A 14,069-nucleotide genomic window follows, 5' to 3' on the forward strand; every position below is an offset into this window, starting at 1 on the left:
TCCCACGCTAAAAGCCTTCTAGAACTGACGCACTGAAATCTACAAGATTTCACTACATCACTCTACGCCTTCACTGTGTCAAAATCCCTACGCCTGCACAGACCAGGCATAAGTTATGACTCAGGGCTTTTTGCGTCACTTTCATGAGCATTTCCAGCAATGCGTCACTTTTGTGCCAACAGATGCGTCAGAATTTCTGACGCATCTGTTAATCCTTGCGCCATGGAGCGCTGTATTGTAAATACAGCACATTCATCGTGGCACAAGGACATTCAGCACTGACTCAAGGAAACTTATGCATCCATGCAGTTGCGTCAGGTCCTTGTGAATCTTCCCCTAAAATGTTTTGGAAACCAGGAAACCAGTATATTGTACCTCCTAAAGCTAAAAATGAAATGCAGCAAATGCAACTATGTAGTGCCATGAAATGGCAGACGTGCATTATGGAATATGGAAAAATGTATCTATAATTTATTTTCCTTTAAATTGATTGCCGTTCCTTCTCTAGTAAACATTTGAAGACAGTGGGACCTATGAGGATGCTATTATGAATTTGTGCTTCTTATATTTTCCACAACCCATGGTTAGCAGCCTAGATCTCATCTTTGTGTGAAGGTATATCTGCCTGAGCATCAAATCCATAACTTGGGAGGGTGCTGCTTACCTGTACAGCTATTTAGCATACAATTTCCCATAATTTGCTGCCTGTGGCTATCGACGGTTTGAGGCAGAGAGCTGATAGAAATTAGTAAAACAACACCATTATATGTCTTATATTGCCTATCAGAAGCAGTGGAGGAGTAGTTATGCATAAACAGATAACATCTTTTGAAAAGGAATCATGTTCTTTGTAACATGAGGTACTAGGGCAAGTGTGCATGAAATTCACACTAAATTGTATAGCTTTGCGCAGTGGCAGTATTGTAGCCAATGAGGTTTAACCGAGGCACGATTATTGCTTATTGAAAACTTTACCCAATACCCCGTCATGGAGACTTGAAATATAGTCGAAATGGCAATTTTTGACAGTCTCTTTGGTGACTGGAGAGTATGTAATTAAAAAATAAGATAGTTTATTTTGCAATGCAATTTACTTGCAGGTTTGTGATCTGTGACAAGGACAAAACGGTGACTCTATTTGGCTTCAGTTTACTCTTTACGTTCTCTTTTTTTTCCCAGCTTTTTAAATACAGCAGTAATTTAGGGATTTATTTTCCTTGATGAGTTTTCGTTATTCTTTTATTTCTTCCCCTTTGTTCTCATCTTTGCTCCACGGATTCGCTTGGGTCAGTGAAGGGCAGAGGACGGGCTTTGTTTCTGCTCTCTGAGGTGACTCGCAGTCCGGCGCAGGGCTGGGCTCTTCCGAGGTCTCATCTCCCATTCAAATGTGCAGTAACCGCCCAGAAAGTTTTTTTCTGGGAGCGAAGGCATTTGTTATCAGTAGGAAAATGTGGAGAGGGTTCATACAGATTGTATGGAGTGTTTGAAACAGAACAAGAACTGACAAAGCTCTTGTTTTTGCCGTTTGACATTATGTAAAGTTTATTTCTAATGCTCTTTGTGGCACTGAGTAATTGATGTTACCCAGCTCTATGACAGGGGCATAGCTTCTGTTGGTGCAGCAGGTGCAGTTGCACTGGCGCCCACAGACCTGCGGGACCCACTGAACCCTGATTATTGCAGTATTTTATATTCCAAACTTCAACAAGGGGGCCTATTTTCTTCCTTGCTCTGGGGCCCATTTTTTCACCTAAGAGCCTTGAAAGACTGCATGGATCCTCTCTGATTTGAATTGGTGACAATGAGGTCAGGCAAAGAGCTCTTGTGTGGCTGCATCAGCCCAACTGGGCTACCAGATCTGGCACATTTGTATGCTGCATGCAGACGGAGACACACAACGTACACACAGCCATATATAGGGCAAGTATAAAAATCTGTATTGTGACGCAGCTGCGGCGTAAATGTTGCGGCCCATTTACAATGTGACGCATCTAGGGAGATGTGTCACATTGTAAAGTCCCGCATCACATTATACCTGCGTCAGGTATAATGTATGCAGGGTGGGCGTTCCCACGCTAAAAGCCTTCTAGAACTGACGCACTGAAATCTACAAGATTTCACTACATCACTCTACGCCTTCACTGTGTCAAAATCGCTACGCCTGCACAGACCAGGCATAAGTTATGACTCAGGGCTTTTTGCGTCACTTTCATGAGCATTTCCAGCAATGCGTCACTTTTGTGCCAACAGATGCGTCAGAATTTCTGAAGCATCTGTTAATTCTTGCGCCATGGAGCGCTGTATTGTAAATACAGCACATTCATCGTGGCACAAGGACATTCAGCACTGACTCAAGGAAACTTATGCATCCATGCAGTTGCGTCAGGTCCTTGTGAATCTTCCCCTAAAATGTTTTGAAAACCAGGAAACCAGTATATTGTACCTCCTAAAGCTAAAAATGAAATGCAGCAAATGCAACTATGTAGTGCCATGAAATGGCAGACGTGCATTATGGAATATGGAAAAATGTATCTATAATTTATTTTCCTTTAAATTGATTGCCGTTCCTTCTCTAGTAAACATTTGAAGACAGTGGGACCTATGAGGATGCTATTATGAATTTGTGCTTCTTATATTTTCCACAACCCATGGTTAGCAGCCTAGATCTCATCTTTGTGTGAAGGTATATCTGCCTGAGCATCAAATCCATAACTTGGGAGGGTGCTGCTTACCTGTACAGCTATTTAGCATACAATTTCCCATAATTCTCTGCGTGTGGCTATCGACAGTTTGGGGCAGAGAGCTGATAGAAATTAGTAAAACAACACCATTATATGTCTTACATTGCCTATCAGAAGCAGTGGAGGAGTAGTTATGCATAAACAGATAACATCTTTTGAAAAGGAATCATGTTCTTTGTAATATGAGGTACTAGGGCAAGTGTGCATGAAATTCACACTAAATTGTTTAGCTTTGCGCAGTGGCAGTATCGTAGCCAATGATGTTTAAACGAGGCGTGATTATTGCTTATTAAAAACTTTACTCAATACCCCGTCATGAAGACTTGAAATATAGTCGAAATGGCAAGTTTTTGACAGTCTCTTCAGAGACTGGAGAATATGTAATTAAAAAATAAGATAGTTTATTTTGCAATGCAATTTACTTGCAGGTTTGTGATCTGTGACAAGGACAAAACGGTGACTATATTTGGCTTCAGTTTACTCTTTACGTTCTCTTTTGTTTTCTCAGCTTTTTAAATACAGCAGTAATTTAGGGATTTATTTTCCTTGATGAGTTTTCGTTATTCTTTTATTTCTTCCCCTTTGTTCTCATCTTTGCTCCACGGATTCGCTTGGGTCAGTGATGGGCAGAGGACGGGCTTTGTTTCTGCTCTCTGAGGTGACTCGCAGTCCGGCGCAGGGCTGGGCTCTTCCGAGGTCTCATCTCCCATTCAAATGTGCACTAACCGCCCAGAAAGTTTTTTTCTGGGAGCGAAGGCATTTGTTATCAGTAGGAAAATGTGGAGAGGGTTCATACAGATTGTATGGAGTGTTTGAAACAGAACAAGAACTGACAAAGCTCTTGTTTTTGCCGTTTGACATTATGTAAAGTTTATTTCTAATGCTCTTTGTGGCACTGAGTAATTGATGTTACCCAGCTCTATGACAGGGGCGTAGCTTCTGTTGGTGCAGCAGGTGCAGTTGCACTGGCGCCCACAGACCTGCGGGACCCACTGAACCCTGATTATTGCGGTATTTTATATTCCAAACTTCAACAAGGGGGCCTATTTTCTTCCTTGCTCTAGGGCCCATTTTTTCACCTGAGAGCCTTGAAAGACTGCATGGATCCTCTCTGATTTGAATTGGTGACAATGAGGTCAGGCACAGAGCTCTTGTGTGGCTGCATCAGCCCAACTGGGCTACCAGATCTGGCACATTTGTATGCTGCATGCAGACGGAGACACACAACGTACACACAGCCATATATAGGGCAAATATAAAAATCTGTATTGTGACGCAGCTGCGGCGTAAATGTTGCCGCCCATTTACAATTTGACGCATCTAGGGAGATGTGTCACATTGTAAAGTCCCGCATCATATTATACCTGCGTCAGGTATAATGTATGCAGGGTGGGCGTTCCCACGCTAAAAGGCTTCTAGAACTGACGCACTGAAATCTACAAGATTTCACTACATCACTCTACGCCTTCACTGTGTCAAAATCCCTACGCCTGCACAGACCAGGCATAAGTTATGACTCAGGGCTTTTTGCGTCACTTTCATGAGCATTTCCAGCAATGCGTCACTTTTGTGCCAACAGATGCATCAGAATTTCTGAAGCATCTGTTAATTCTTGCGCCATGGAGCGCTGTATTGTAAATACAGCACATTCATCGTGGCACAAGGACATTCAGCACTGACTCAAGGAAACTTATGCATCCATGCAGTTGCGTCAGGTCCTTGTGAATCTTCCCCTAAAATGTTTTGAAAACCAGGAAACCAGTATATTGTACCTCCTAAAGCTAAAAATGAAATGCAGTAAATGCAACTATGTAGTGCCATGAAATGGCAGACGTGCATTATGGAATATGGAAAAATGTATCTATAATTTATTTTCCTTTAAATTGATTGCCGTTCCTTCTCTAGTAAACATTTGAAGACAGTGGGACCTATGAGGATGCTATTATGAATTTGTGCTTCTTATATTTTCCACAACCCATGGTTAGCAGCCTAGATCTCATCTTTGTGTGAAGGTATATCTGCCTGAGCATCAAATCCATAACTTGGGAGGGTGCTGCTTACCTGGACAGCTATTTAGCATACAATTTCCCATAATTCTCTGCGTGTGGCTATCGACTGTTTGGGGCAGAGAGCTGATAGAAATTAGTAAAACAACACCATTATATGTCTTACATTGCCTATCAGAAGCAGTGGAGGAGTAGTTATGCATAAACAGATAACATCTTTTGAAAAGGAATCATGTTCTTTGTAACATGAGGTACTAGGGCAAGTGTGCATGAAATTCACACTAAATTGTTTAGCTTTGCGCAGTGGCAGTATCGTAGCCAATGAGGTTTAAACGAGGCGTGATTATTGCTTATTAAAAACTTTACCCAATACCCCGTCATGAAGACTTGAAATATAGTCGAAATGGCAAGTTTTTGACAGTCTCTTCGGAGACTGGAGAATATGTTATTAAAAAAATAAGATAGTTTATTTTGCAATGCAATTTTCTTGCAGATTTGTGATCTGTGACAAGGACAAAACGGTGACCATATTTGGCTTCAGTTTACTCTTTACGTTCTCTTTTGTTTTCTCAGCTTTTTAAATACAGCAGTAATATAGGGATTTATTTTCCTTGATGAGTTTTCGTAATTCTTTTATTTCTTCCTCTTTGTTCTCATCTTTGCTCCACAGATTCGCTTGGGTCAGTGATGGGCAGAGGACAGGCTTTGTTTCTGCTCTCTGAGGTGACTCGCAGTCCGGCGCAGGGCTGGGCTCTTCCGAGGTCTCATCTCCCATTCAAATGTGCACTAACCGCCCAGAAAGTTTTTTTCTGGGAGCGAAGGCGTTTGTTATCAGTAGGAAAATGTGGAGAGGGTTCATACAGATTGTATGGAGTGTTTGAAACAGACCAAGAACTGACAAAGCTCTTGTTTTTGCCGTTTGACATTATGTAAAGTTTATTTCTAATGCTCTTTGTGGCACTGAGTAATTGATGTTACCCAGCTCTATGACAGGGGCGTAGCTTCTGTTGGTGCAGCAGGTGCAGTTGCACTGGCGCCCACAGACCTGCGGGACCCACTGAACCCTGATTATTGCGGTATTTTATATTCCAAACTTCAACAAGGGGGCCTATTTTCTTCCTTGCTCTAGGGCCCATTTTTTCACCGGAGAGCCTTGAAAGACTGCATGGATCCTCTCTGATTTGAATTGGTGACAATGAGGTCAGGCACAGAGCTCTTGTGTGGCTGCATCAGCCAAACTGGGCTACCAGATCTGGCACATTTGTATGCTGCATGCAGACGGAGACACACAACGTACACACAGCCATATATAGGGCAAGTAAAAAAATCTGTATTGTGACGCAGCTGCGGCATAAATGTTGCCGCCCATTTACAATTTGACGCATCTAGGGAGATGTGTCACATTGTAAAGTCCCGCATCATATTATACCTGCGTCAGGTATAATGTATGCAGGGTGGGCGTTCCCACGCTAAAAGGCTTCTAGAACTGACGCACTGAAATCTACAAGATTTCACTACATCACTCTACGCCTTCACTGTGTCAAAATCCCTACGCCTGCACAGACCAGGCATAAGTTATGACTCAGGGCTTTTTGCGTCACTTTCATGAGCATTTCCAGCAATGCGTCACTTTTGTGCCAACAGATGCATCAGAATTTCTGAAGCATCTGTTAATTCTTGCGCAATGGAGCGCTGTATTGTAAATACAGCACATTCATCGTGGCACAAGGACATTCAGCACTGACTCAAGGAAACTTATGCATCCATGCAGTTGCGTCAGGTCCTTGTGAATCTTCCCCTAAAATGTTTTGAAAACCAGGAAACCAGTATATTGTACCTCCTAAAGCTAAAAATGAAATGCAGCAAATGCAACTATGTAGTGCCATGAAATGGCAGACGTGCATTATGGAATATGGAAAAATGTATCTATAATTTAGTTTCCTTTAAATTGATTGCCGTTCCTTCTCTAGTAAACATTTGAAGACAGTGGGACCTATGAGGATGCTATTATGAATTTGTGCTTCTTATATTTTCCACAACCCATGGTTAGCAGCCTAGATCTCATCTTTGTGTGAAGGTATATCTGCCTGAGCATCAAATCCATAACTTGGGAGGGTGCTGCTTACCTGGACAGCTATTTAGCATACAATTTCCCATAATGCTCTGCGTGTGGCTATCGACTGTTTGGGGCAGAGAGCTGATAGAAATTAGTAAAACAACACCATTATATGTCTTACATTGCCTATCAGAAGCAGTGGAGGAGTAGTTATGCATAAACAGATAACATCTTTTGAAAAGGAATCATGTTCTTTGTAACATGAGGTACTAGGGCAAGTGTGCATGAAATTCACACTAAATTGTTTAGCGTTGCGCAGTGGTAGTATTGTAGCCAATGAGGTTTAAACGAGGCGTGATTATTGCTTTTTACAAACTTTACCCAATACCCCGTCATGAAGACTTGAAATATAGTCGAAATGGCAAGTTTTTGACAGTCTCTTCGGAGACTGGAGAATATGTTATTAAAAAAATAAGATGGTTTATTTTGCAATGCAATTTTCTTGCAGATTTGTGATCTGTGACAAGGACAAAACGGTGACCATATTTGGCTTCAGTTTACTCTTTACGTTCTCTTTTGTTTTCTCAGCTTTTTAAATACAGCAGTAATATAGGGATTTATTTTCCTTGATGAGTTTTCGTAATTCTTTTATTTCTTCCTCTTTGTTCTCATCTTTGCTCCACAGATTCGCTTGGGTCAGTGATGGGCAGAGGACAGGCTTTGTTTCTGCTCTCTGAGGTGACTCGCAGTCCGGCGCAGGGCTGGGCTCTTCCGAGGTCTCATCTCCCATTCAAATGTGCACTAACCGCCCAGAAAGTTTTTTTCTGGGAGCGAAGGCGTTTGTTATCAGTAGGAAAATGTGGAGAGGGTTCATACAGATTGTATGGAGTGTTTGAAACAGACCAAGAACTGACAAAGCTCTTGTTTTTGCCGTTTGACATTATGTAAAGTTTATTTCTAATGCTCTTTGTGGCACTGAGTAATTGATGTTACCCAGCTCTATGACAGGGGCGTAGCTTCTGTTGGTGCAGCAGGTGCAGTTGCACTGGCGCCCACAGACCTGCGGGACGCACTGAACCCTGATTATTGCGGTATTTTATAATCCAAACTTCAACAAGGGGGCCTATTTTCTTCCTTGCTCTAGGGCCCATTTTTTCACCTGAGAGCCTTGAAAGACTGCATGGATCCTCCCTGATTTGAATCGGTGACAATGAGGTCAGGCAAAGAGCTCTTGCATGGCTGCATCAGCCCAACTGGGCTACCAGATCTGGCACATTTGTATGCTGCATGCAGACGGAGACACACAACGTACACACAGCCTTATATAGGGCAAGTATAAAAATCTGTATTGTGACGCAGCTGCGGCGTAAATGTTGCGGCCCATTTACAATGTGACGCATCTAGGGAGATGTGTCACATTGTAAAGTCCCGCATCACATTATCCCTGCGTCAGGTATAATGTATGCAGGGTGGGCGTTCCCACGCTAAAAGCCTTCTAGAACTGACGCACTGAAATCTACAAGATTTCACTACATCACTCTACGCCTTCACTGTGTCAAAATCCCTACGCCTGCACAGACCAGGCATAAGTTATGACTCAGGGCTTTTTGCGTCACTTTCATGAGCATTTCCAGCAATGCGTCACTTTTGTGCCAACAGATGCGTCAGAATTTCTGACGCATCTGTTAATCCTTGCGCCATGGAGCGCTGTATTGTAAATACAGCACATTCATCGTGGCACAAGGACATTCAGCACTGACTCAAGGAAACTTATGCATCCATGCAGTTGCGTCAGGTCCTTGTGAATCTTCCCCTAAAATGTTTTGGAAACCAGGAAACCAGTATATTGTACCTCCTAAAGCTAAAAATGAAATGCAGCAAATGCAATTATGTAGTGCCATGAAATGGCAGACGTGCATTATGGAATATGGAAAAATGTATCTATAATTTATTTTCCTTTAAATTGATTGCCGTTCCTTCTCTAGTAAACATTTGAACACAGTGGGACCTATGAGGATGCTATTATGAATTTGTGCTTCTTATATTTTCCACAACCCATGGTTAGCAGCCTAGATCTCATCTTTGTGTGAAGGTATATCTGCCTGAGCATCAAATCCATAACTTGGGAGGGTGCTGCTTACCTGTACAGCTATTTAGCATACAATTTCCCATAATTTGCTGCCTGTGGCTATCGACGGTTTGAGGCAGAGAGCTGATAGAAATTAGTAAAACAACACCATTATATGTCTTATATTGCCTATCAGAAGCAGTGGAGGAGTAGTTATGCATAAACAGATAACATCTTTTGAAAAGGAATCATGTTCTTTGTAACATGAGGTACTAGGGCAAGTGTGCATGAAATTCACACTAAATTGTTTAGCTTTGCGCAGTGGCAGTATCGTAGCCAATGAGGTTTAACCGAGGCGCGATTATTGCTTATTGAAAACTTTACCCAATACCCCGTCATGGAGACTTGAAATATAGTCGAAATGGCAATTTTTGACAGTCTCTTCGGAGACTGGAGAATATGTAATTAAAAAATAAGATAGTTTATTTTGCAATGCAATTTACTTGCAGGTTTGTGATCTGTGACAAGGACAAAACGGTGACTCTATTTGGCTTCAGTTTACTCTTTACGTTCTCTTTTTTTTTCTCAGCTTTTTAAATACAGCAGTAATTTAGGGATTTATTTTCCTTGATGAGTTTTCGTTATTCTTTTATTTCTTACCCTTTGTTCTCATCTTTGCTCCACGGATTCGCTTGGGTCAGTGAAGGGCAGAGGACGGGCTTTGTTTCTGCTCTCTGAGGTGACTCGCAGTCCGGCGCAGGGCTGGGCTCTTCCGAGGTCTCATCTCCCATTCAAATGTGCAATAACCACCCAGAAAGTTTTTTTCTGGGAGCGAAGGCATTTGTTATCAGTAGGAAAATGTGGAGAGGGTTCATACAGATTGTTTGAAACAGAACAAGAACTGACAAAGCTCTTGTTTTTGCCGTTTGACATTATGTAAAGTTTATTTCTAATGCTCTTTGTGGCACTGAGTAATTGATGTTACCCAGCTCTATGACAGGGGCGTAGCTTCTGTTGGTGCAGCAGGTGCAGTTGCACTGGCGCCCACAGACCTGCGGGACCCACTGAACCCTGATTATTGCGGTATTTTATATTCCAAACTTCAACAAGGGGGCCTATTTTCTTCCTTGCTCTAGGGCCCATTTTTTCACCTGAGAGCCTTGAAAGACTGCATGGATCCTCTCTGATTTGAATTGGTGACAATGAGGTTAGGCAAAGAGCTCTTGTGTGGCTGCATCAGCCCAACTGGGCTACCAGATCTGCCACATTTGTATGCTGCATGCAGACGGAGACACACAACGTACACACAGCCATATATAGGGCAAATATAAAAATCTGTATTGTGACGCAGCTGCGGCGTAAATGTTGCAGCCCATTTACAATGTGACGCATCTAGGGGGATGTGTCACATTGTAAAGTCCCGCATCACATTATACCTGCGTCAGGTATAATGTATGCAGGGTGGGCGTTCCCACGCTAAAAGCCTTCTAGAACTGTCGCACTGAAATCTACAAGATTTCACTACATCACTCTACGCCTTCACTGTGTCAAAATCCCTATGCCTGCACAGACCAGGCATAAGTTATGACTCAGGGCTTTTTGCGTCACTTTCATGAGCATTTCCAGCAATGCGTCACTTTTGTGCCAACAGATGCGTCAGAATTTCTGACGCATCTGTTAATCCTTGCGCCATGGAGCGCTGTATTGTAAATACAGCACATTCATCGTGGCACAAGGACATTCAGCACTGACTCAAGGAAACTTATGCATCCATGCAGTTGCGTCAGGTCCTTGTGAATCTTCCCCTAAAATGTTTTGAAAACCAGGAAACCAGTATATTGTACCTCCTAAAGCTAAAAATGAAATGCAGCAAATGCAACTATGTAGTGCCATGAAATGGCAGACGTGCATTATGGAATATGGAAAAATGTATCTATAATTTATTTTCCTTTAAATTGATTGCCGTTCCTTCTCTAGTAAACATTTGAAGACAGTGGGACCTATGAGGATGCTATTATGAATTTGTGCTTCTTATATTTTCCACAACCCATGGTTAGCAGCCTAGATCTCATCTTTGTGTGAAGGTATATCTGCCTGAGCATCAAATCCATAACTTGGGAGGGTGCTGCTTACCTGGACAGCTATTTAGCATACAATTTCCCATAATTCTCTGCGTGTGGCTATCGACTGTTTGGGGCAGAGAGCTGATAGAAATTAGTAAAACAACACCATTATATGTCTTACATTGCCTATCAGAAGCAGTGGAGGAGTAGTTATGCATAAACAGATAACATCTTTTGAAAAGGAATCATGTTCTTTGTAACATGAGGTACTAGGGCAAGTGTGCATGAAATTCACACTAAATTGTTTAGCTTTGCGCAGTGGCAGTATCGTAGCCAATGAGGTTTAAACGAGGCGTGATTATTGCTTATTAAAAACTTTACCCAATACCCCGTCATGAAGACTTGAAATATAGTCGAAATGGCAAGTTTTTGACAGTCTCTTCGGAGACTGGAGAATATGTTATTAAAAAAATTAGATAGTTTATTTTGCAATGCAATTTTCTTGCAGATTTGTGATCTGTGACAAGGACAAAACGGTGACCATATTTGGCTTCAGTTTACTCTTTACGTTCTCTTTTGTTTTCTCAGCTTTTTAAATACAGCAGTAATTTAGGGATTTATTTTTCTTGATGAGTTTTCGTTATTCTTTTATTTCTTCCCCTTTGTTCTCATCTTTGCTCCACGGATTCGCTTGGGTCAGTGAAGGGCAGAGGACGGGCTTTGTTTCTGCTCTCTGAGGTGACTCGCAGTCCGGCGCAGGGCTGGGCTCTTCCGAGGTCTCATCTCCCATTCAAATGTGCAATAACCACCCAGAAAGTTTTTTTCTGGGAGCGAAGGCATTTGTTATCAGTAGGAAAATGTGGAGAGGGCTCATACAGATTGTATGGAGTGTTTGAAACAGAACAAGAACTGACAAAGCTCTTGTTTTTGCCGTTTGACATTATGTAAAGTTTATTTCTAATGCTCTTTGTGGCACTGAGTAATTGATGTTACCCAGCTCTATGACAGGGGCGTAGCTTCTGTTGGTGCAGCAGGTGCAGTTGCACTGGCGCCCACAGACCTGCGGGACCCACTGAACCCTGATTATTGCGGTATTTTATATTCCAAACTTCAACAAGGGGGCCTATTTTCTTCCTTGCTCTAGGGCCCATTTTTTCACCTGAGAGCCTTGAAAGACTGCATGGATCCTCTCTGATTTGAATTGGTGACAATGAGGTCAGGCACAGAGCTCTTGTGTGGCTGCATCAGCCCAACTGGGCTACCAGATCTGGCACATTTGTATGCTGCATGCAGACGGAGACACACAACGTACACACAGCCATATATAGGGCAAGTATAAAAATCTGTATTGTGACGCAGCTGCGGCATAAATGTTGCCGCCCATTTACAATGTGACGCATCTAGGGAGATGTGTCACATTGTAAAGTCCCATATCATATTATACCTGCGTCAGGTATAATGTATGCAGGGTGGGCGTTCCCACGCTAAAAGCCTTCTAGAACTGACGCACTGAAATCTACAAGATTTCACTACATCACTCTACGCCTTCACTGTGTCAAAATCCCTACGCCTGCACAGACCAGGCATAAGTTATGACTCAGGGCTTTTTGCGTCACTTTCATGAGTATTTCCAGCAATGCGTCACTTTTGTGCCAACAGATGCGTCAGAATTTCTGACGCATCTGTTAATTCTTGCGCCATGGAGCGCTGTATTGTAAATACAGCACATTCATCGTGGCACAAGGACATTCAGCACTGACTCAAGGAAACTTATGCATCCATGCAGTTGCGTCAGGTCCTTGTGAATCTTCCCCTAAAATGTTTTGAAAACCAGGAAACCAATATATTGTACCTCCTAAAGCTAAAAATGAAATGCAGCAAATGCAACTATGTAGTGCCATGAAATGGCAGACGTGCATTATGGAATATGGAAAAATGTATCTATAAATTATTTTCCTTTAAATTGATTGCCGTTCCTTCTCTAGTAAACATTTGAAGACAGTGGGACCTATGAGGATGCTATTATGAATTTGTGCTTCTTATATTTTCCACAACCCATGGTTAGCAGCCTAGATCTCATCTTTGTGTGAAGGTATATCTGCCTGTGCATCAAATCCATATCTTGGGAGGGTGCTGCTTACCTGTACAGCTATTTAGCATACAATTTCCCATAATTCTCTGCATGTGGCTATCGACGGTTTGGGGCAGAGAGCTGATAGAAATTAGTAAAACAACACCATTATATGTCTTACATTGCCTATCAGAAGCAGTGGAGGAGTAGTTATGCATAAACAGATAACATCTTTTGAAAAGGAATCATGTTCTTTGTAACATGAGGTACTAGGGCAAGTGTCTATGAAATTCACACTAAATTGTTTAGCTTTGCGCAGTGGCAGTATCGTAGCCAATGAGGTTTAACCGAGGCGCGATTATTGCTTATTGAAAACTTTACCCAATACCCCGTCATGGTGACTTGAAATATAGTCGAAATGGCAATTTTTGACAGTCTCTTCGGAGACTGGAGAATATGTAATTAAAAAATAAGATAGTTTATTTTGCAATGTAATTTACTTGCAGGTTTGTGATCTGTGACAAGGACAAAACGGTGACTCTATTTGGCTTCAGTTTACTCATTACGTTCTCTTTTGTTTTCTCAGCTTTTTAAATACAGCAGTAATTTAGGGATTTATTTTCCTTGATGAGTTTTCGTTATTCTTTTATTTCTTCCCCTTTGTTCTCATCTTTGCTCCACGGATTCGCTTGGGTCAGTGATGGGCAGAGGACGGGCTTTGTTTCTGCTCTCTGAGGTGACTCGCAGTCCGGCGCAGGGCTGGGCTCTTCCGAGGTCTCATCTCCCATTCAAATGTGCACTAACCGCCCAGAAAGCTTTTTTCTGGGAGCGAAGGCATTTGTTATCAGTAGGAAAATGTGGAGAGGGTTCATACAGATTGTATGGAGTGTTTGAAACAGAACAAGAACTGACAAAGCTCTTGTTTTTGCCGTTTGACATTATGTAAAGTTTATTTCTAATGCTCTTTGTGGCACTGAGTAATTGATGTTACCCAGCTCTATGACAGGGGCGTAGCTTCTGTTGGTGCAGCAGGTGCAGTTGCACTGGCGCCCACAGACCTGCGG

General features: G+C 42.2%; 7 non-coding genes across 7 annotated transcripts; all 7 read left to right on the forward strand.

Annotated features, from left to right (window-relative positions):
• The first annotated feature begins 901 nt into the window (after positions 1-901).
• Positions 902-1,041, forward strand: LOC144793835 (U4 spliceosomal RNA). The gene has a single exon (XR_013603296.1). It is a non-coding gene; the product is annotated as a U4 spliceosomal RNA (small nuclear RNA).
• A 1,928-nt stretch (positions 1,042-2,969) lies between these two features.
• Positions 2,970-3,110, forward strand: LOC144793161 (U4 spliceosomal RNA). Its single transcript, XR_013602816.1, has one exon. It is a non-coding gene; the product is annotated as a U4 spliceosomal RNA (small nuclear RNA).
• A 1,929-nt stretch (positions 3,111-5,039) lies between these two features.
• LOC144793140 (U4 spliceosomal RNA) lies at positions 5,040-5,180 on the forward strand. Its single transcript, XR_013602799.1, has one exon. It is a non-coding gene; the product is annotated as a U4 spliceosomal RNA (small nuclear RNA).
• Positions 5,181-7,110: 1,930 nt separating this feature from the next.
• Positions 7,111-7,251, forward strand: LOC144793179 (U4 spliceosomal RNA). The gene has a single exon (XR_013602828.1). It is a non-coding gene; the product is annotated as a U4 spliceosomal RNA (small nuclear RNA).
• A 1,930-nt stretch (positions 7,252-9,181) lies between these two features.
• LOC144793637 (U4 spliceosomal RNA) lies at positions 9,182-9,321 on the forward strand. Its single transcript, XR_013603117.1, has one exon. It is a non-coding gene; the product is annotated as a U4 spliceosomal RNA (small nuclear RNA).
• A 1,920-nt stretch (positions 9,322-11,241) lies between these two features.
• LOC144793141 (U4 spliceosomal RNA) lies at positions 11,242-11,382 on the forward strand. Its single transcript, XR_013602800.1, has one exon. It is a non-coding gene; the product is annotated as a U4 spliceosomal RNA (small nuclear RNA).
• Positions 11,383-13,312: 1,930 nt separating this feature from the next.
• LOC144793579 (U4 spliceosomal RNA) lies at positions 13,313-13,452 on the forward strand. The gene has a single exon (XR_013603064.1). It is a non-coding gene; the product is annotated as a U4 spliceosomal RNA (small nuclear RNA).
• The last annotated feature ends 617 nt before the right edge of the window (positions 13,453-14,069 follow it).

The sequence above is a fragment of the Lissotriton helveticus genome, chromosome 11 (genome assembly GCF_964261635.1).
Source record: "Lissotriton helveticus chromosome 11, aLisHel1.1, whole genome shotgun sequence".
Lineage (NCBI taxonomy): Eukaryota > Metazoa > Chordata > Amphibia > Caudata > Salamandridae > Lissotriton > Lissotriton helveticus.